The 20,835-nt window shown below is 49.3% G+C and overlaps 1 long non-coding RNA gene across 1 annotated transcript; it reads right to left on the bottom strand.

Annotated features, from left to right (window-relative positions):
* Positions 1 to 6,655: 6,655 nt before the first annotated feature.
* Positions 6,656 to 19,385, bottom strand: LOC109490573. Its single transcript, XR_002143897.2, has 5 exons — positions 19,001 to 19,385; positions 11,670 to 11,816; positions 10,825 to 11,014; positions 9,053 to 9,176; positions 6,656 to 8,052 (listed from the first exon to the last, which is right to left on the bottom strand). It is a non-coding gene; the product is annotated as an uncharacterized LOC109490573 (long non-coding RNA).
* Positions 19,386 to 20,835: the final 1,450 nt, after the last annotated feature.

Raw genomic sequence — 20,835 nt, 5'->3', positions numbered from 1 at the left:
ACCTCTGTGAACAGAACAAGGCACAGAATGATGGAATGTCACTTCCAAGACCAATGTTACATAAAGACTGTGACTTCTATTTGAGCACCTGCTCTCTTTCCCTTGCCCTGAGGGGAGCCAGCTGCCATGTTGCCAGTCACCCTCTGGAGAGCCCCATATGGCAAGGAACTGATGTCCCCAACGAGTAGGCAGTGAGGACTTGAGGCCTGACCACAGCCACTTGAGTGAGCTTGGAAACACATTCTCTCCCAGGCAGGTCTTGAGACGACTGCTGCCCCACTGACACCTTGACCACAGCCTTATCAGTGATCCTGAGACAAAGGCGCCCAGAAAACTACTCCCAGATTCCTGATCCACAAAAACTCTGAGATAATAAATGTGGACTGTTTTAAGCTATTACATTTTGGGGATAATCTGTTATGCAGCAATAGTTAACGAATACTGATGTATGTAGCAAAACATTAATAGTGGTTTATCTCTGAGAAGTGGGATTATGAGTGATCTGTATTTTCTTCCATTTTCTTATCTCTATTTTCTGATTTTTTTATATTACCACAGGCTATATTGAAAATGAAAAAAAAAATTTCAAATTATATTTAAAAAAACTTCCAGAGGAAAACATTGGAGAAAATCTTTGTGACCTTACGTTAGGCAAAGTTTTCTGAGATGAGCCACCAAAAAGGGTAACTCCCTCCCCCACCCCCCACAAAAAAATAAACTGGACTTTATCAAAATGAAAAACTCTTATTCTTCAACAAACATCATTAAAGAAATAGGAAAGACAAGCCCCAGACCAGGAGAAAAGATTTGCAAATCACATATCTAATAAAAGACATGTTACCAGAATATAGGAAAAACAACAAGAAGACACGTAACCCAATTAAAAAATGAGAAGATTTGACTAGACGTTTCTCCAAAGAGACACAAACAGCCAACGCGCACAAAGCGCTCAACATCATTAGTCCTTAGGAAAGTGAGAACTCAAACCCCAGAGAGATGCCAATACACGCCTATCAGAAGGGTTAGAGAACTGAACATGGATGGGAAACAAGTGTGACCGTCATACACTGCTGGTGGGAATGTGACACATGGCAGCTACTTTGGAAACAGTATGGCAGTTTTTTAAAAAAAATTAAATATAAACTTGCCATATGACCCACTCCTAGGTATCGACCCAAAAGAAATGCAAGCATGTCCCCACAAAGACTTGTAGGCAAATATTTATAGCAAAAACTGGGAATGGTCCAAATTTCCATTGATAGGTGAATGGATAAATACGTAGCGGTACATCCATACACCACTATTCAGCCACAAAAGGGAACTACGTCCTGATTCGTGCTACGTCAATGGACCACGAGAACAGTATGCTAAGTGAAAGAAACCTCACAAAAAATATACATTGTGTGATTCTGTTTATATGAAATGTCAGGAAAGGTAAATCTATAGAGAGAGATCGGTGTTGTCTGGGGCTGGAACGGGAGTCTGACAGCAAAGGAACAGGAGGAACTGTTCTGGGGTGATAGACATGTTCTAAAGCTGACCGCAGGGATGGTTGCACGATCGTATACATTTACTAAAAATCACTGACTTCCACACTTACAGCGGGTGGGTTTATGTTGTGTAAATCAGACCTCAATAAAGCTGTAAAAAAGTTATGTCTGTAACCTTGGACCCAGGAAGTTCATGTCAAGGGCATAATCAGAAATGTACACAAAGACATATCGAGTATGCTCATAACAGTGTTTTAAGTTAATGAAAAACTAGGAGCAATCTGAATGCTTAGTAACAGATCATAAATGATTAGTAAGGGGTGATCCACCTCGTAGACCAGTAGGATGTAGCCTCTGAGAATGGTTTTACAAAGAATTTTTGACAACCTGGGGAGATGCTTACGATAGAGTACAAAAGTTGTTCTGATGGCTCGATTTCCCCACGAGCAGAGTCCATATATGTTATTTTTTAAACACTACTGAATTCATTCTGTGAATGTATGTCTTTACGTGTAACATAACCAAATGTATATAGTTTTTTTTTCCTTCTGGACATTTGGAAATAATAAACAGTTGGTGATTATATAGGTAATTTTTGTTTTCTTTGTCTTTAATCAATTCTTTTTTTCAAAAAGCATGTATTCATTTTAAAATCTGTAAAAAAAAAAAAAAACAAACTCGTTTAAAGAAAGGAAAGCAATGGCAGGCCCTTCTCCTCGTCAGAGGGGCTGTGGTTTCTCGAGTGAGGGGAACGCCCTGACCTCAGTAAATGATGCAGGGGGCCTATCAGCTGCTACAGATAGCAGTGGCAGCGAGCAGCCCTGGAAACAGCTGTCTAAGTCCATTCATCCCAGCTGGGACTCGTTGGTCTTACAACAGGGCCGGCCCTAATGCAAGGACACTTCATTAGCCAAGAGGAGGAGGGGCTCCTGCCAAGGAGAGGTCCCCGGGGCCTGGTTTCTTTATCACTGCAGGGTGACAGGCAGGGAAGGTAGCAATGACCTTAGAAACAGATGCACGAGACTTCACAGAAACTGGACAAATACCATATGATTTCACTCATATGTGGAAGTTAAGAAACAAAAGGAACACAGGAGAAAAATAGAGAGGCAAACCAAAACAGACTCTGAAGTATAGAGAACAAACTGATGGTAACCAGAGGGGAGGTGGGGGGGATGGGTTACACAGGTGATGCGGATTGAGGAGGGCACTGTGATGAGCACCGGGCAATGCGTGGAAGTGCTGAATCACTATACTGTACACCCGAAACTAACATTACACTGTGTGTTAACTAACTGGAACTTAGATAAAAACTTTTTTAAAAAACTTTAAAAAACTGCTAGAGACTATGGACTCTGAAAAACAGACTGAGGACTTCAGAGGGGAGGGGGGTGGGGGATCGGGATAGGCAGGTGATGGTTAGTAAGGAGGGCACGTATTGCATGGTGCACTGGGTGTTATACGCAACTAATGGATCATCGAACTTTACATCGGAAACCGGGGATGTACGGTATGGTGACTAACATAATATAATAAAAATATTATTATGAAAAAAAAAGAACCATATGCTCCTTTCAATAGATGCAGAGAGTGTCAGTGGGTGGGGGGGATGGGTTAAACTGGTGATGGGGATCAAGGGAGTGCACTTGCTGTGATGAGCGCTGGGTATTTATTAAAGTGTGGAATCACTAAATTGTATACCTGAAACTAATCTTACACTATATGTTAATTAATGGAATTTAAATAAAAACTGAAAAAACCCTTCTCTCAAGTAAAAAAAATATTAAAAACTGTGCAAAAACTGGGGAAATTTAAATAGTGTTTGGATATTTGTTTATATTAAAATTGTTAAATTTTTAGATTAAAAAAAACAAAACGGCTAGAAACCCAGTTCTCTAAGCTGGGAATCATGGGGAGAGCCTAAACGTCAGGGGAGAGAGAGGGTTTGAGTCCTGGCTCTGCAACGGAAGCCACACTCTGTGGAATCTGGGGTAAGCTATAGATCTTCACAGAAGCTGTTTCCCCACCTGCAAAGTGGGAGACTATTAGACTGCTTATTTCCAAATGGAAATCTATATCATTTGGTTAATAAGATTCAAAGAATAAAAGGATTATATTCATGCCCCAGGGCTACTGCAACAAATTATCACAACCTGCATGACTTAAAACAACAGAAAATTATTCTCTGGACTTCTGGAGGCTAGAAGTCCACAATCAAGGTGTTGGTGGGACCATGTTCTCTCTGAAGGCTCTAGTGAAGACCTCGTCTGGCTTGTTCACGGCAGAATCCTCAAAGACTAGAATAGTAACTGATACATGCTCACCAAAATTTATACAAACAACAAACAGGTGAATAATTCAGAGGACAGTGGGTTAGGTTTTGTTTTATGATAACCTTTTATTCCTAAGATAAACGTGACATATATTCATCTTATAAAATACCAAAAACACAGATAAACAGCTTAAAACGTGCCAGAATCACACCTTTTACAGATAAAACACCAACTGCTAATATCATTGCATATAGCTAGCCAATATTTATACAGTAACATTTTTTAAAACATCATACTGTAAACACAGTGTTGTAACTTAATTTTTACACTGAACATTTTATGAATCTCCTTCTGAATCATTACAGATATTCCCTGACCTACCATGGGTTATATCCCAATACATCCATCCACCACAATGAAGCGACTGTCGCAATAAGTGAGTTGAATGAATGTTTTGGTTGCCGTGTGCATATAAAGGTTATGTTTCCACTATACTGTAGTTTATTAAGTATGCAATAGCACTATGTAAAAAAAAAAAAGCAGCTCTGCAGATATCTTAATTCAAAAATACTTTCTTGCTAAAAAATGCTGTCATTGAGCTTCCTGCAAGTCACATTTTTGCTGGTGGAGTGTCCTGTCTTCGTGTTGATGGCTGCTGACCGATCAGGTGGTGGCTGCTGAAGGCTGGGGTGGCTGTGGCAATCTCTTCCAACAGGGCAACAACACCTGCTGCACCCACTGACTCTTCCCACAAACGATTTCTCTGCAGCATGCAATGCTGCGGGATAGCATTTCACCCACCGTGAACTTCTCGAAATCGGAGTCAATCCTCTCAAACTCTGCTCCTGCTTTATCAACTAAGTTTATGTGATATTCTAAATCCTCTGTTGTCGTTTCAACCATCTTCGCGGCCCCTGCACCAGGAGCACAGTCCGTCTCAAGAAAGCCCTTTTTTCCTTCTCAGGAAGCAACTCTCCCTCTGTTACAGCTTTATCATGAGCCTGCAGCAATCCAGTCCCGTCCCCAGGCTCCGCTTCTCATTCTCGTTCTCTAGCTTTCCCACCAGTCTGCAGTTATCTCCTCCCCTGAAGTCTCTCCTCAAACCTCATCCATGAGGTCAAACTTCTTCCGAACTCTTGTCCATGTGGATATTTTGACTCCGCTCATGAATCACAGACATTATTAATGGCACCTACAATGGCGAGTCCTTCCCAGCAGTTTTCAGTTGCCGTTGCCCAAATCCATCAGAGGAATCACTATCTATGGCAGCTATAGTCTTACAATGTATGTGTCTTAAATGAGACTTGAAGGTTGAAATGACTCCCTGGTCCATGGGCTGCAGAGTGGATGCTGTGTCAGTGGGCATGAAAACAGCATTCATCTCGTGGTACATCTCCTTCGGAACTCTTGGGTGACCAGGTGCATTGTCAAGAGCAGTAAAATTTTGAAAGGAATCTTTTTTCCGAACAGTAAGTCTCATATTAAATATTCAGTGAGCTTAAAATATTCATAAATCATGTTGCAAACAGATATGCTCGCACCCGGGTTTTGTTGTTCCACTGTCTGAGCACAGGCAGGGTAGACTGGGCATAATTCCCAAGGGCCCCAGCATTTTCGGAATGTTCCATGAGCAATGACTTCAACTCAAAGTCACCAGCTACACTTGATCCTACAAGAAAGTCAGCCTGTCCTTTGAAGTTTTGAGGCCAGGCATTGACTTCTCTCTACCTGTGAAAGTCCTAGGTGGCAACATCTTCCAATAGAAGACTGTTCGGTCTACACTGAAAGTCTGTGTTTGGTGTAGCCACCTTCATGACTATGTGAGCTGGATCTTCTGGATAACTCGCTGCAGCTTCTGTATCAGCACCTGCTGCCTTACTTTGCACTTTGATGTTACAGAGATGACTTGTTTCCGTAAACCTCATGAACCAACCTCTGCCAGCTTCAGACTTTTCTTCTGCAGCTTCCTCACCTCTCTCAGCCTTCGTAGAATCGAAGAGGGTTAGGACCATATTCTGGATTAGGCTCTGGCTTAAGGGAGTGGTGTGGCTGGTTCAATCCTCTATCTAGACCACTAAAACTTTCTCCATATCAGCAATGAGGCTGTTTCACTTTCTTACATTTGTGCATTTCCTGGAGTGCACCTTGAATTTCCTTCAAGAACTTTCCTTTTGCAGTCACAACTTAGTTAACTGTTTGGTGCAAGAAGCCTCGCTTTTGGCCTATCTCAGCTTTGGACATGCTTTCTTCACTAAGCTTAATCATTTCTAGCTTCGAATTAAAAGTGAGAGACTTGAACACTTAGAGGCCACTGTATGGTTACTGATGGGCCTAATTTCAATATTGTTGTGTCTCAGGGAATAGGGAGGCCTGAGGGGGGAGAGAGAGAGAGGGGGAGAGAGAGAGAGAGAGAGAGAGAGAGAGAGAGAGAGGGAGAGAGATGGGGGGGAAGCTAGAACCTATACAACATTTAAGTTCACCACCTTATAGGAACACAACTCACAGCACCCCAAAACACAGTAACATCAAAGATCACTGATCACAGATCACCATAATAAACAATAAAAAGCAGGGCACCTGGGGGGCTCAGTAGGTTAAGCATCTGCCTTCAGCTCAGGTTATGATCTCAGGGTCCTGGGATCGAGCCCCATGTCCGGCTCCCTACTCAGTAAGGAGTCTGCTTCTCTCTCTCCCTCTCCTCCCATGCCCCCCCTGCTTGTTCTCTCTCTCTCAAATAAAATCTTTTTTAAAAAGTAAAATAGGGGCACCTGGGTGGCACAGCGGTTAAGCGTCTGCCTTCGGCTCAGGGCGTGATCCCGGCGTTATGGGATCGAGCCCCACATCAGGCTCCTCTGCTATGAGCCTGCTTCTTCCTCTCCCACTCCCCCTGCTTGTGTTCCCTCTCTCTCTGGTTGTCTCTCTCTCTGTTGAATAAATAAATAAAATCTTAAAAAAAAAAAAGTAAAATAAATAATGAAAAAGTATGAAATATTATAAGAATTACAAAAATGTGATACACAGACAAGAAGTGAGCAGACGCTATTGGAAAAATAGTGCTGACAGACGTGCCCCATGCAGTGGCCACAAACCCTCAAATTGTAAAAAACCACAGTGTCTGCCAAGTGCACTAAAGCAAAGCACAATGAAAAGAGATATGCCTGTACACCTTCCTATCACAGCTTAGGCTCGCCTACCTTCCATGCGCTCAGAACATTAGCCTACCGTTGGACAAAGCCATCTAACACAAAGCCTATTTTATAATGAAGTGCTGACTACCTGGCGTCCTGTAGTGAACACGGTACCCAAGGTGAAAAACAGAACGGCTGTAGGATGATGGAATGGTCGGGAGTGTTTCAGTTGTCTACTCTCGTGATGCCACCGCCCAGCAACACGAGAGAGGACCGTACCACATCTCACCAGCCCAGGAAAACACCAAACCTGCCATCAAGGAACAATGTAAGAAACACAGATGACATCTGAGCTTTGAGGTGGCAGATTAAAGATGACGGCTCCCATCACGAGGCTGGGTCAAGGTCCCCTCCCAGTGAAGCCAGGTGGGTTTTGTGATTCTACCAGAAGAGTAGGCAGAAGTGGTGTCGCCCCGGCTGTGAGCTCCAAGACTGAAGAGGCTGACAGCTTCCATTTCCTACTTCTGGAGCCGGGTCTCAGAGCCTCCTTGCGTGCAAATCCCTAAGTGCGTGGAAAAGCCCTAGAGAACAAGACTTCACGTGAAGAGGGCGTGTGAGACCGTGGCGCACCCGTGCACCAGACACGTGCATGAGCAGGCCCCGTGGAAAGGCATGCTTTACCCCTGCCAATCCCTACTCAAATTCCTGACCCACAAGACTATGACCACAAGACGGGTGCTAGATTTAGCAAATAAAAATAGAGGACATCCAGTTAAATTTGAATGTCAAGATCGACAACGAATAATTTTTTAATATAAGTATGTCCCCAATATTGCATGGGATATACTCCTATTTTTAAAAAATATATTATCTAAAATTCGAATTTAACTGGGATTAAATTTGTACAGGTATAGTATTTGAAGATAAATTTTAAGTTTTTAACATTTAAAGATAAGCTATATACAGGTGAAATATTCATCACGGTTTATCTGGCAACCCTAGACCCAAATAAAACGTATACACGTCTTCTACCATCACTGACGGCGTAGTTCGCTACTCGACGACAGACAACCAGAACAGTGGGAGCAGAAAGGAGTCGGGGATGGACAGTACACCACATGTGGAGCTCTACAGCTGCCAGACAGAGCTGCTTTTCTCACCCTTGAAAACAAAACAAAAACAAAAAACTGCTTTGATGGGAGAAAAAGAGAACTAGTGGGGCCAGGCCAGGAACAGGGGCTACTGCACACTCTGTCCCCTCCCAGGCAGAGTCCCTTTGTGAAGGGGTGGGCAAGGGAAAGGACAGTGTCACACATGGATGTTGAAGGGACTGATCTCAGAAAGCAGAGGGAAACAGCCTCTGCCTTCAGTGTAGCCAAGGGCAGGTGAGGGATGCCCTTGCCCGAGACGGCATGGGATGACTGCCACAGAGCCAACGGACTCGGAGGGACTTGGGATGGTGGAGCTGGTGTGGACAAATGACCCAGTGCCAAGGAGGCGCTCTCGGTGTAGACACCCTCCCATCGCCTCACTGCAACCCCACCACCACCACCCCTGCCACCGACATCTGGCACTATACACCTTCCCAGGCCCTAGGAAAAGGGTCGAGGCAGCCCCCATACTTATGGGGGTTAATTTCCCTCATTCAGTGAGATGGGTCTAAAATAAAACTCATTTCAGGCGATGGAAAACATGAAATGTATGTTTCTAGCCCACCTGAGTTAGATTAAAATCTATATCTGCTACACAATAAACCATTTTGTACCGCATTGGTGTTGACATATTTAAATTTGAAAACCTACATTTTTGTACATTAGTACTAACACCCCTCCCCTCCCTTTCCTATGCCACATCCAGGCTTTCACCAGTCAGCTGACAGACCATTTCTACCAGTTGCCCAGGCACTGCCATGCAAGCTGACGAGGAACAGGCATTCTGGAGCGAGATGGTCAACGTTTGCTGCCTAATGGCTGTGTGTCCTTGAGCAAATCACTTAACCACCCTGGGCCTCCATTTCTTTACCTATAAACAATCAGTAATAGTACTAATATCTACCCCATACCATCGCCATGAGGTAAAGTAAACCTGAGTATGTTTTTATAAGTGTTAGCCACTGTTGTTATTCCTCGTACTTATTCAGGAGATGGCATTTGGTACTTACTCTTTTATAAAAACCCACGGAAAGTAGAAATGCTGATGTAGTTATCATCAAACTGTAACAAAGATCAGAAATCATGTGGGAAGTCTTCACTCTCAGATAAGCACCCTCTGGATTGGCTTGCCACCTGTAAGTTCCATTGTTAAAGAACAAGATTCAGGGAAAACATACAAAATCTACAGACATACTGTAACAGGCCCGATGAGTGCCTCACCCTATCCCCTCAGCATTTCCCATTTCCATGTACTCCAGCCCGGCTTCCCGTCTACCTGCATTCAAATTGTTGTCTCAAGTGTTACTTTGGAGGAAACCCAAACTAAGACACATATTATTCAAGATTGTGTCTTCACAGGCATCTTGATTCGATAATGTTTTTAAATTAGGGGAGGGTAGTAACATCTCTCCTAACTTTAAGAGCTATTGTTGGTTTTTCAAAATAAGCTATTGTCCAAGTTTCAAACATGTGACATTTGGATGGATTTCTGGGAACACTCCTATGTGTGAAAGTCGAGGACCATCTGTGATTCAGTCACTCCTTCTCTTGATGGACTTTTGGGTTATTTTCAACTACTGCTAGCACAAACAATGCTTCAACTAACATCTTCAGCAAAATCTGTGCACACATCTTTGATTCTGTCTTAAGCACAAATTCCCAAGAGTGGGATCACTGTGTCAAAGGATGTGCACCCATCCATATTGCCAACTGCTCCCCAGAAGGGCTGTCCTACTTTAGAGCTTCAAAAGTATTTTCTCAACCCAGTTTTCTGTTCAACCATGGCCGTGCAAACACCGCCTCTGTCCCCAGCTGAGGACTGTGAAAGGCGGGTAAGCTGCAGGCAGTGAGCTCTGGGTCCAGCCTCAGGGTTAAGAGGCTGAGATGAGTAATAAGACTTAAGAGTCCAAGTCAAGGCTGACCCAGGGAGCAGGACCATAGCTACTAAACAACTGGAATTTTATACAGGGATGTAAAGGGTGAGGCCTCATCACACAGATCGTGGCTGTAAAGGCTGAACCGCTGCCTGAGCCAGGGCAGGGCCTGGATGGCCCATATGACACCTTCATGCAATTTAGGAAAGGATGCCCCTTCTTCAGGTTAAAAAAGAAGGGTCAAGTTAGTATATTTCCGCATAACCTAACACAGCTCTGCCTGTGTGCAGCAGCCCGGCTCCATGTGCACAAACACCACAGGGGCACACCTGTGACCGACAGCACGCATGCTCCCCTCCCCCTCCCCACCTATGCGTAATGAGGTGAGGCAATCATGTCAAGTTCAAAGTCTCAGGGGCCTGGGAATCAGGCATCAAAGGCCATCAGGCATCAAAGGCCATCAGCAAGACCACAAACGGCAGCTGGAGGGCAGGCATTAGTGGATACACACGTGTGCAGAGTTTAGCAAGTGCCCAAGCGCCATTGTGAATTTAGGTCAAAAATAGCTCTCCCCCACTACGTGGTCTACCTACGCAGAGTCTCTGTGCCATCCAGTGTGCACTCACAGAAATTAGTGTCAATCTACTATGTGCATGATACTCCTTAGCTGCAATGCCCTTGAGCAGTGCACAACCTGAACTTCTGAACATAGGCCACAAGGCACCATTCACTCAAAGTCTACACCTGAGTAGCAGCCCCGACCTGGTGGTAGGCTGTGGGTCCTCAAGCCCTGCTCAGTGTAAACTCAGGACGGAGCAGACTTCAGTGACTTGTGTAGGGAGGAGCTGCGGAGGCAGAATTCAACCCAGTCCTCAGCCATCTCCTAAGGTAGCTCTCTGGGCTCGTACCTGCCAATTAAAGCCCTCGAAGATGAAAGAGGAAGACTTTGGTAAGCAGCTGGGCAAGATGAAAGCCAAGCCAAGTGGTGGTGCGTTCCGGCCTCCCAAAGGCAGCACTTCTTGGCACGCCTGGTATTTCGCCGGGAGCATCTTCGCTGGAAGCGTCTTTGCCGCAAAACTGATTGGCCGTAAGGCAAGTCTGTCGTAAAAGGTAAACCAACGAAACCGAAAAGAGGGGCATTTAAAACATGAAAAAGCTAATAAAATTCATCATTAATTTCTTCCTTCATCGGGAGAGGTATCAGTTTCCCAGGTCCTAGGGGGCGTCCTCGTAAGCAGCGCCCTACCGCGTTGTGCAAAGCTCCCGCAGGGCGGCTGGTCCTGGGCGTGTGGACCAAAGGCTGGGGCTCGCACGCATTGGCGACTGGCTTTGCTGTCGTGGGCCCGGGGTGTCCTGTGTTCCGGTAGAGTGTAGCTGGTCCTCCAGCTCCCACTCTGCTTCGCACCCCCGCCCCCGAAGCTTGTCGCGGATTTTCCGTCAGAGTGAGCTATGTGGCCGTGCCCACCCCCGCACTGGTCAGGGCGCGGACCCCTCCGAGGGCCAGCGGGACTTCCAGAGAGTGTCCCCCTCTGCGGGGCGGGGACACGCCAGCTCCAAGACCCCCAGGGGACGCCTGAAGCCGCGATGCTGCCAAACCCTAACACCCACGCCTGCGATAACGCTTAATTTATAAGTGAGGCGCAGCAAGAGGTCAACAATTACCGACCACAAAACGGGACAGTCCTAACAACCTGCGGTAATGAAAGTTACCTGAACGTACCCCTCTCCACAGATCTTACTGTCCTGTACTCACCCTTCTTCCTGCGATAATGGGAGATGATAACACGCCTCGGAGAGGACACCAAGGGAGGGGAATGACCTAGGGACGGTGGCGCGCTGGGCTGCCAGTGACCTGGCCACGGGTCAGGACGAGGACCATCCGCTTCCAGACCATGCTTGGCTGCGGGGAATAGAAACCCCCAGAAGGAAATGAGGGTGAGGACGGTCTATTGTAACACAAAAGTGAGAACGTTGTCACTGGAGAAATAAAACCCGACTGACAACCAGCTTCTGAACATTAGCTCTGCGGAAGGCAGGGTATCCATCAGTGGAGGAATGTAACCAGCCAGCCCCTTATTTTATCTTGTACTGCAAGCCTGCCTCACGGTCAATTGGTTATGCAGAAAAAACGCCTGCGGCAAAGACGTTTACAGCGAAACTACCCAGAACCGATGCTGGGTGCTGCTCGTTATGCTCAAACAAGAGCCCGAACTACAGAAACCTGCAGAGGTTCTCACAGAGGCGACCCCCTCGCCCGGCTTCTGCTCCTGAGTCGCTCTGACAAATCCCACAGGTTCATCCTTCTCACCAGCAGGCCCCCCCCCGCCCGGGGGGAAGCCCGCTAAGGGCCCCAGACTTGCTGCAGCAGCCCCACCCACTCCTGCACCAGATCCTCCATACCTGCTCCTCCCCAGCCCGGAGCCACGGAGCCCCACCTGGGCGTCCCACCAGAGCCTGGAAGCGCTGGCCCAGGGCAGCCCTTGCCCTTCAGCCCCACGAGGGGCATGATGGGTGGAGGTGCCCATGGCTGGGGGACGGCAGCCTGGCGAGCTCCCTCTGATGAGGGAACAGAAGGCAAGCTGAGGACAAAGCAGAAACTGACAGCCCGCAACCCCCCACCATGGGGTGTACGTGACATTCCTCAGGCACTCCTGGCTGCCCTCAAGGGCAAAGAAATAGTTAACCTATAGATACCACAATCCCTCAGTTTCCCAATGTCTTAGCAGTTTACAAGAACAAAGCATTTCTATCAATAACCTAGCTTCCGGAAGGGGATGTAGATACAATTAAATGTCCTTGTGATCTGCAGGCTCCAGGAAGCCCCCAATCATCTTAATGCTAATAATGCCTTACTAGAGGGAAAAACAACCTTAACTTGACAATGGCAGGGCCTCTGGTATCTTGTGAGTCTTCTTTAACATATGAAAGTGTTTCCTCAACCTCCCTTTTTCCTTACCTTCCCCCAACCCCATGGTATATAATCAGCCACCCTTCACAACCCTGGTGCAGCAGCTCTTTCTGCCCATGGGTCCTGTCCCTGTGCTTTAATAAACCACCAATTTTGCACCAAAGACGCCTCAAGAATTCTTTCTTAGTCGTCAGCTCTGGACTCCACCCCACTGAACCTCACGTGTATTCCATGCCCTCGTCACCTCCAGCCTGTCCTGCCCGCCTGCTCCCTGCACTTATATCTGTGCTCAGCACCCCAGAGAAAGGAGAGGAAATGCCCATCCCACACACCATGTTTATTTCCTTATTTACTTCCTTACTATCTATGTCCCCCTAGACGAATATAAGCTCCATGGGGAAGGGTTTAGGTTCGTATCCTATTGCTGCTATAACAAAGTCCCACAATACAGATTTATTATCCCACAGTTCTGGAAGGCGAAGGGCTCACTGGGCTAAAATCAGGGGCAGAGCCGCATTCTTTTCTGGAGGCTTCAGGGGAGAATCCAGCGCCTTCCCTTTCCCAGCTTCTACAGGGCCACCCACACTCCTTGGCTCGTGGCCCTCTTCCATCATCAAAGCCCGAAATCCCATCGCTCTGACCTCTGCTTGGCCCTCACATGTCTGACTCTGCCTCTCTTGTCTTCCTCCTGCACTTAGAAGGACCCTCGTGACTATATTGAGCCTCCTGACCCCCCCCACCCCGTTCCCCAAGAAAATCCATCTTCTGGCCAGCCGATCTGCAACCTTAAACCCTCCCCCTCTCCCTTGCATGTAGCACAGCCTATGTACCCGGTCCAAGATCAGAACATGGTCTTCCAGGGGGTGGGGCGGACCTCATTCTACCTACCAGGGAGCTGGTCTCTTGCTCACCCTTGTATTCGCAGTGCCTGAACAGTATCTGACACGTAGCAGGCCCTCCATAAATACTTGCTGAGTGAATAAACGAAGGCATGCATGAATAAATGACAAAGAATAATATTTAATTTATAAGTAGACATTTAATCGTGCTTATTAAGTGCCAGGCACTATTCACAAAGCCGTATGTGTATTAACTCATCGGATCCCCAACAGCTCCATGATTATTTCCTGCCTTCTACAGTTGAGGAACTTAAGGCACATGTGGGAAGGCTGCCCTAGTCCGCGCAGCAAGTGAGTGGTGAAGCCAGGATTTGATCCCAGATTTACTGAGCGCTTACTGTGTCACCAGCCCTGGCTGGGCACATTACATCTCTGATCTCATTTCATCCTCATGAGACGTCATGAGGAAAGCGGGCAGAAGGGGGAGCCTGGTCTCAACAGGCAGAGAATTTAGTCACCCACTCGGCTGAGGGATTCTGAGGGGTTCTGTGGGGCGGAGGATTGCATATTGCTTCTTCAGCCTCCTTTGATGCCAATCGGATCAGGACCCCGTGCCCCTAAAAGCACTGTGGGTGCGGGGCTCCTGCCTTGGACTCTGTATAACTGGTACCCAGGCCCCCGTCAGGCCTGTAGCAGACCCTGACCTTCACCAGACAGTCGTGGCCCCCTGTCTCCTGGAAGCCTGTTCTTCAAGGAAAGGAACCTGTTTCAAACCTCATTCGGAGCTGAAGTCGCATTGCCCAGTCCCCTGATAACGACTCTGGGGATCCCCCTAGCTGGGCCCCATACCTGTTTTGCATGGGCTGGAGCTGCCCCCTCTCTGCATGCTGGCCCCTGGCCCTGGCCCCCGTGATAGGCTGTCCTCCAGAGCCACTTCTGACTTAGCCTGCCAGCCCACTCTTCAATGCCATGAGCACACAGGCCGGCAGGAAGCCCCCAGACTCGGGCCTCAGCCCCCCCCCCCCGGCCCCGCAGGGAGAACGCTGCTCACCCAAGGAGGCAGCACTACCCCCTTGCTTGCACCTTAACCTTTGCAGGCAAAGCCAAGAAGAGCGAAACTCACTTGTGCCTGCCAGCACAGTGGGGCAGCGCATTTTCTGTTCCTGCCAGCACTTTTTTCTAGGTCAATGTCAGATCAGGGAAATCCAACACCACATGTCCCAACTTTTTATTTGAAACAGAGAAGTTTCTTTCCAAAACAAATAGTGTTTACAAGCAAAGGCTGGAGAAGGCTCCATCAGAAAAGAACTCGGTGCCCAGGCAGGACAGATTCTTCCTGGCTTGGTTGCTGTAAACCCAACGCCAGCCCCAGCTCCAGCCCTGGGAGAGGCCGGACTGGGCGGAGAACACGTGTATGTACACATGTGTGTCGGTGTGTGCCTGCATGTGTGCGTCCACGTGCATTTGCATACATGTGCGTACGCGTGTTTCCTTAAGGGTCTCTGGGTATGATTAGCATGCATGTGTAAATTGGGGGGGCTACACCCATGTCCGTGTGTGTGTAGGTATACAGGCGTGTGCACCTGTGGAGAGAGGCTGCTGCCTGGTGAATGTGAACCCAGCCCTGCTTCTCAGAGCCGGGCAGCAGTCCCCTCCCTCCTCTCCTCACTGCTACCTCCAGTCTCAGTCCTCATCCTGTTCTTTTTCTCAGCTGAGCTGGGGCTCCGATTTGGATATGCTGAGAATGCCTTTCCTCCACCCGGCTTCCTCCTTCTACCCACCCACTGCCCGCCGCCACCTGGACGACCTGTACAGGCCAATGGAGTGCCCTTTCTGGGTGGTGTGTTGGGATCCAGCAATTTGAGTTCACAGTATGCAGACAGCTCTCAGTAAAGGTCTCTGCTGTCACATCTCTCTGACAGTCACCTTGACTTTAGGATCTCCCTCACAGACCCTCCCACTGCTGCCACCAGCGCGGCCTTCCCCAGGCCCTGCCTGTGTCACAGCGCCAAGCCCACCTGCCTGGCCACCACCTGCTTCATCAGACTCAAGCTACTCAGCCAGGCTTCCGAGAGCAGAGGGATTTTCTTGGCAAACCCTCCTGGTCCCCCTCCTGGCTCCCCTCCACAAAAACCTCAGCTCAGCTGCCCCTCCAACGCTCACGCACACACACACGCACACACACACGCACGCACACGCACGCACACACACGCACACACACGTTAGCCCACCTCTCCGTCTGCCCTCGCTCATGCTGTCCCTCTGGCCCAGCACTGTCCTCCCACGCCACTGCTCTGCCAGCGGCTCTGCCCCTCCCACCCTATGCTACCTTGCAGACCACATCTATTCTGCCCTCTCCCTCTACCAGGCCTCTCCCATGAGCCTCCCGGCCCTACACAACGCCTTTCCCGTTGGACCCCGCAGCACGGGATGACACGCTGTCCTGTGTATTGCCTCAGAATTGTTTTCAGGTTGCTTCATGTATTATCTTGCCCTCCCACCTAGATTGCAATCTCCTTCTAGAATTAAGCCCTGTGCTCCCTTTGAATAAACTGTGGAAACCGACACAGGTCTGAACACAGTAGAGACCAGAGATAAGGGCTTTTGTGGGTGAGCGGCCGCAAGAAGACACAGCCAGAGTTGGGGTGGCCAGGCCATAAAACTGTGTGCCGGGCTCTGCATCTGGTGACTCAGAGCCCTGCCTCGTGTAATCCTCCCAGGAACCAGGGGAGCAGGGGAATACCATCCCCATTTCCTAGATGAGAAAACAGAGGCTGAGAGAGGCTCAGTGCCTTCTCCGAGGCCACAAAACCAGTAAATGGCAAAGTCGGGGGTTAATCTTAGGTCTGTCTGATTCCATTTCTCTGTTCCCTTGCAACAGCCACAGCGACGGAAGGGAGTGTGCTAGAGTCCAGAGCTTTCTGAGATTCTAGAGCACACCCTATCCAGGAGAGGTGAGAGTAAGCTCTAGACGGTATCCAACAGAACTTTCTGCGAGGATGGAAATCTTCATCCCTGTGTCGTCTGATACGGGAGCTGCTGGCAGCTGTGTGGCCACTGTACCTGGAATGTGGCTAGTGTGGATTGTGAATTTTATTTAATTGTAACTAATTTCAATTTCAACAGTCACCTGTGGCTAGTGGCTAGTGTCCCTACTGGACAGCATAGCCTGAGGTAAGTGCTTCCCGATCACGTTCATTCTGAGTAAATACAGGTTTGCTCTCCCATAGCACAGCGTTCCTATCAAACCTTTCACAAGCCAAAATGGTGTAAAGCAAGGAAGGCATTACCATTACTTTATACACTCAGGCCCCCCCAAAATAACCTCGCAGGCCCCCAAACAACCTCTCTTAAATCTTAGGACACATCTTGCCAGCGGGTACACAAAATACATCGAGACAAAACAGATGCTCACAGACACAGTCCAAAGCTGTGGCGGCTTGATGCTGGGCTGCTGAGCGCCGTTCGGGCAAGGAGTCTGGCAGGGCTGCTCCCTCCACACTACCAATTGTCAGGGCTCGCTGCACAATACGTGAACTCAATGTCTGCTTCTTGCCTTTCTCCATAAAAGCCAAAATCCTCTTTGGATTTCTTTCAGTGGGTGAAAACAGATACTAACACAAGTGTCACAAGAAAGCTGAGTGGCATAACTCGAACTTTGGAAAAGCGGGGTATGCCTGTATAGAAAAATTAATAATTTTACAATGAGGGGCATCTGGGTGGCTCAGTCAGTTGAGCATCTGCCTTCGGCTCAGGTCTTGATCTCAGGGTCCTGGGATTGAGCCCCGCATCGGGCTCCCTGCTCAGCAGGAAGTCTGCTTTTCCTTCTCACTCTGGCCTTCTCCCTACTCATGCTCTCTCTCTGTTTCTTTCTAGTAAATAAATAAAATCTCTTTAAAAATTTTATAATGAATGAGGCTGCTTCTTGCCACAGGCAGCTGGCTGGAACCCTCCTGGTTCCACCAGCCACCCCCAGGGTCAGAACCCCAAGAGTCAACGTCTGCATAAACTTGTAACCCATTTCAGGCACACCAGCATCTAATAATGGTCAAGTTCTCTGCCAGCTCCCAGCCTAGGACACTGAAATCATTGTGATGATGGGAAATCCCCGCAGAGGAATTACACAGGACCTTGTCAGTCCTTGCACGGCATTCTGTCCCCCATACCCCACACAGCCTGGGCAGGGGCTGGCGTACAGACAGTGGCTCAGAGCCCAGCCTGATGGAGCATGGAGCCCCAGTGATGAGCAGAACCTTCAGGACCCTGTCACAGCGCCAGGACCTAAACTGCACACCGGCCCTGTAGAGGGGAGCCCAGAAGGAGCCAGGAATGCCATTCTTGGTGGCACTTTGGCGCCACCTCGTGGGCATTTGGAGAAGTGCCTGTGCACACAAGCTCGCCAGGGTCTGTCAGAGACCTCCCAGGTCCCACCAGGCTGGGCTGAAGGGCAATGCCTGGCCGCCTGCCTAGGCCTGCTGGGGCACTTTCCTGAGGGGAAAGGGCACTTAGGGAAGGAAGGGAGGGAAGGAGAGATGGGCAGAGGGGGCTGTTTCTATGTCGTTCCAGTCTGGAATGGGAACATTCCGAGAATCCAGGACCTCACTCACACCTCCATCGTTAAACTGTACCAAGCCCTGGATATGCAGGGAGAAGCCAGACAGGAGTCTGGTGGTGGCCATATCAGGGTGACTTTGGGAAACAAGTGAAGGACGTGGTGTCTGGGCTGGTCTCTGAGGGTGAGAGTTGGCTGCACATAGAGAGGCAGAGGAAGCAGCCTGGCACCATAGCCTGGAGGTGAGAGGGAGACTGCCTGGGGGTGGCTCCCAGTGTCCAGAAAGGGGAGAACATGTATGCAGCAGGGGGCTGGAGCTGAAGCAGCTGGGGGTGAGGCTATAGGAGTCCAGCTCACCCAGGGCCTTGTTTTCTTCAACCCCCGCCCCATCCAGCAGACCCAGAGTCAAACCCCCAGGGGCTTCTGAGTTTGAGTGGTTTTATCCAAGGCTATCCATGACAGTGCAGAGCAGCCAGCAAAGGCAGCAGACAGACCCAGCTGCATAGTTAGGTGGTAGAGAGGGGGTGCCGGGAGGGGAGGGGAGCGGAGAGCCCAGGATGAGAGTCAAGACTCTGCCACTGACTGGTCCCATGACCTGGCAACATTCCTCCTCTCTGGGCCTCAGTTTCCCCATTGATTAACTGCAGGGATTGACTGATGGTCTCCATCAACTCCAACGTAAGCGATCTAGGTCCTAAAGTACAGGAAGGGAGTGAGGGACGGAGGTATTTGTGCTTTGAGGACTAACCCTTGGCCCAGGAGGTGTGTGGGGGAGGAGCGGTTACCTGCCGATGTTGAGTAGGGCTTCTGAAGCCGACTGAGTCTTGAGCTCTGTCAGTGGGAGAGCCGGGGCCCTCATGGTTGGTGGACGCCTGGCTGAGGCTTATGGGGTTTAGACTTGAGCCTCCCCAGATTTCCCCACAGCACCAAAGGAGGCCTGCCTTCAGGGAGCTCAGCTGGAGCCCGGAGCTCTGTCTTGCTCTGAAGGTTAGAGGAGCCCACCTCGAGAGAATCTGAAGCCCAGAAAGGAGGGAAGAGGCGCACGAACAAGGCCAGGGAATGCTTCAAGGGAGCGGCAGTCAGCGCCCTGCGTAGCTCTGGAGTCTGGGTGAAGAAGGCAGGATGGCTTCTGACAGTCCTCAGGAGGCAGGGGTGGGGAGACGTGACACGGTTCCCTCTCACTGGAAAGCACTGAAATGAAAATTACCCCGAAAAGGGCACGCGCACATACACATGGTCACGGGGCGGGGGGGGGGGGGGGGCGGGAGGCAGGGCAGGGCACTAACCGGTTAGGCCTCATTTTATGCTCGTAAAACTTCCCTGCAGGAAGAAACAGCAGAGGTCAGCCGCCCAGCCACATATTTCACAGAAGAGGACAGCAAGACCCACATGAGGGAGTGATGCGCCCTGAGCCACAGGGTACATTGGTGACTCAGTGCCGGAGACATAGCTCCAGATCTCAGGAGCAGGGCCTGGGGAGGGACGCGAGCTGCAAGTGTGAAATACACACGGAATTTCAAAGACTTCGTATGGGGGGGAAAGAACCTAGAAGATCTCGCTACTGATTTTTCTCCTAATTAGATGTTGAAATGACAAGATATTGGTACATTGGGTTAAAGAAAATATATTTTGAAAAGTAATCTCACCTGTTTGTTTTGACGTCTCTCCACGGGACTCCTAGGAAAGGTTAGCTCAAATACAGGGTCTGCACCTGGGGCTTGCCTTACATCTGTGCAGGATGGCGCAGCACCGGGCCGTGAGTTCCCACCCCTGCTGAGTGGGCTCGCTGTCCTCAACCCATGTCCAGTCTGCTGAGTGGAAGAGGGTGAGGACAGACATTGGGAACCTCTGAGGACTTTCCACGAGCCAGGCTCTGGGCTAAGTCCCTTACATTTCCTTTGGTTTTCCCAGAAAATGCCAGAGATGGGAGGGCAGTGAGAGAGGAGAGCAGGAGGGCTCAGTCAGGGCCCCTGGCGGGGCTCAGGGCGAAGTGAGGGGTACAGTCCTCCCTTCCTCACACAAGTCCTGAGTTTCTGGACAGGGGATGCCTCCTCTTGCCCTCTCTCCCTGTAATTCCTAGTGTACCGTCTTCCCACCTTGGCCTCAGCCGTGTGGGTTGCGAAATTTGTCCCCTCTCCTCTTGGGCTCCGTCCCCCTCTTCTGGAAGCAGACACTGTCCAACCAGCACACTTCTCCCAACAATCACACACCCTGCCTGGTGGCCCTCACTGGCCTGGGCAGGACGGCAGCTTTCGGAGAAGGGCTCCCAAGTCAGGCAGCTGGGGCTGCTGCCAGGCAGGAACCTGGGCTCGAACACAGGCTTTGGGTTCAGAGAGTCTCGGGCCCCTTCCCAGTAAATTGAGAACCCCCATTTCTAGGAGCTCCTCCTTGTAGGAGCCAGCCCTTAGCTCTGGGACCAGCCAGGCTATGTTCGTTCGTTCGGGGAAGTGACCACAAGGTGGCGCTGGTCCCACAACCATCCCCTTCCCAGGCCGGGCGGGCCGGGCCACACGTGGAGCTGAAGCATTCCGGCCTTTGGAAGAGTTTTCCCTGGACCGGTTGTTGAATTTCTTACTCAGCCTTCAGCTGCCAAAGGTTATTCAGACTCAGGAATGCCGCT

This window comes from Ailuropoda melanoleuca, chromosome 16 (assembly GCF_002007445.2).
Source record: "Ailuropoda melanoleuca isolate Jingjing chromosome 16, ASM200744v2, whole genome shotgun sequence".
NCBI classification, from domain to species: domain Eukaryota; kingdom Metazoa; phylum Chordata; class Mammalia; order Carnivora; family Ursidae; genus Ailuropoda; species Ailuropoda melanoleuca.
The sequence above is the reverse complement of the archived record's forward strand: the minus strand, read 5'-3'. Positions and strand labels throughout refer to the sequence as shown.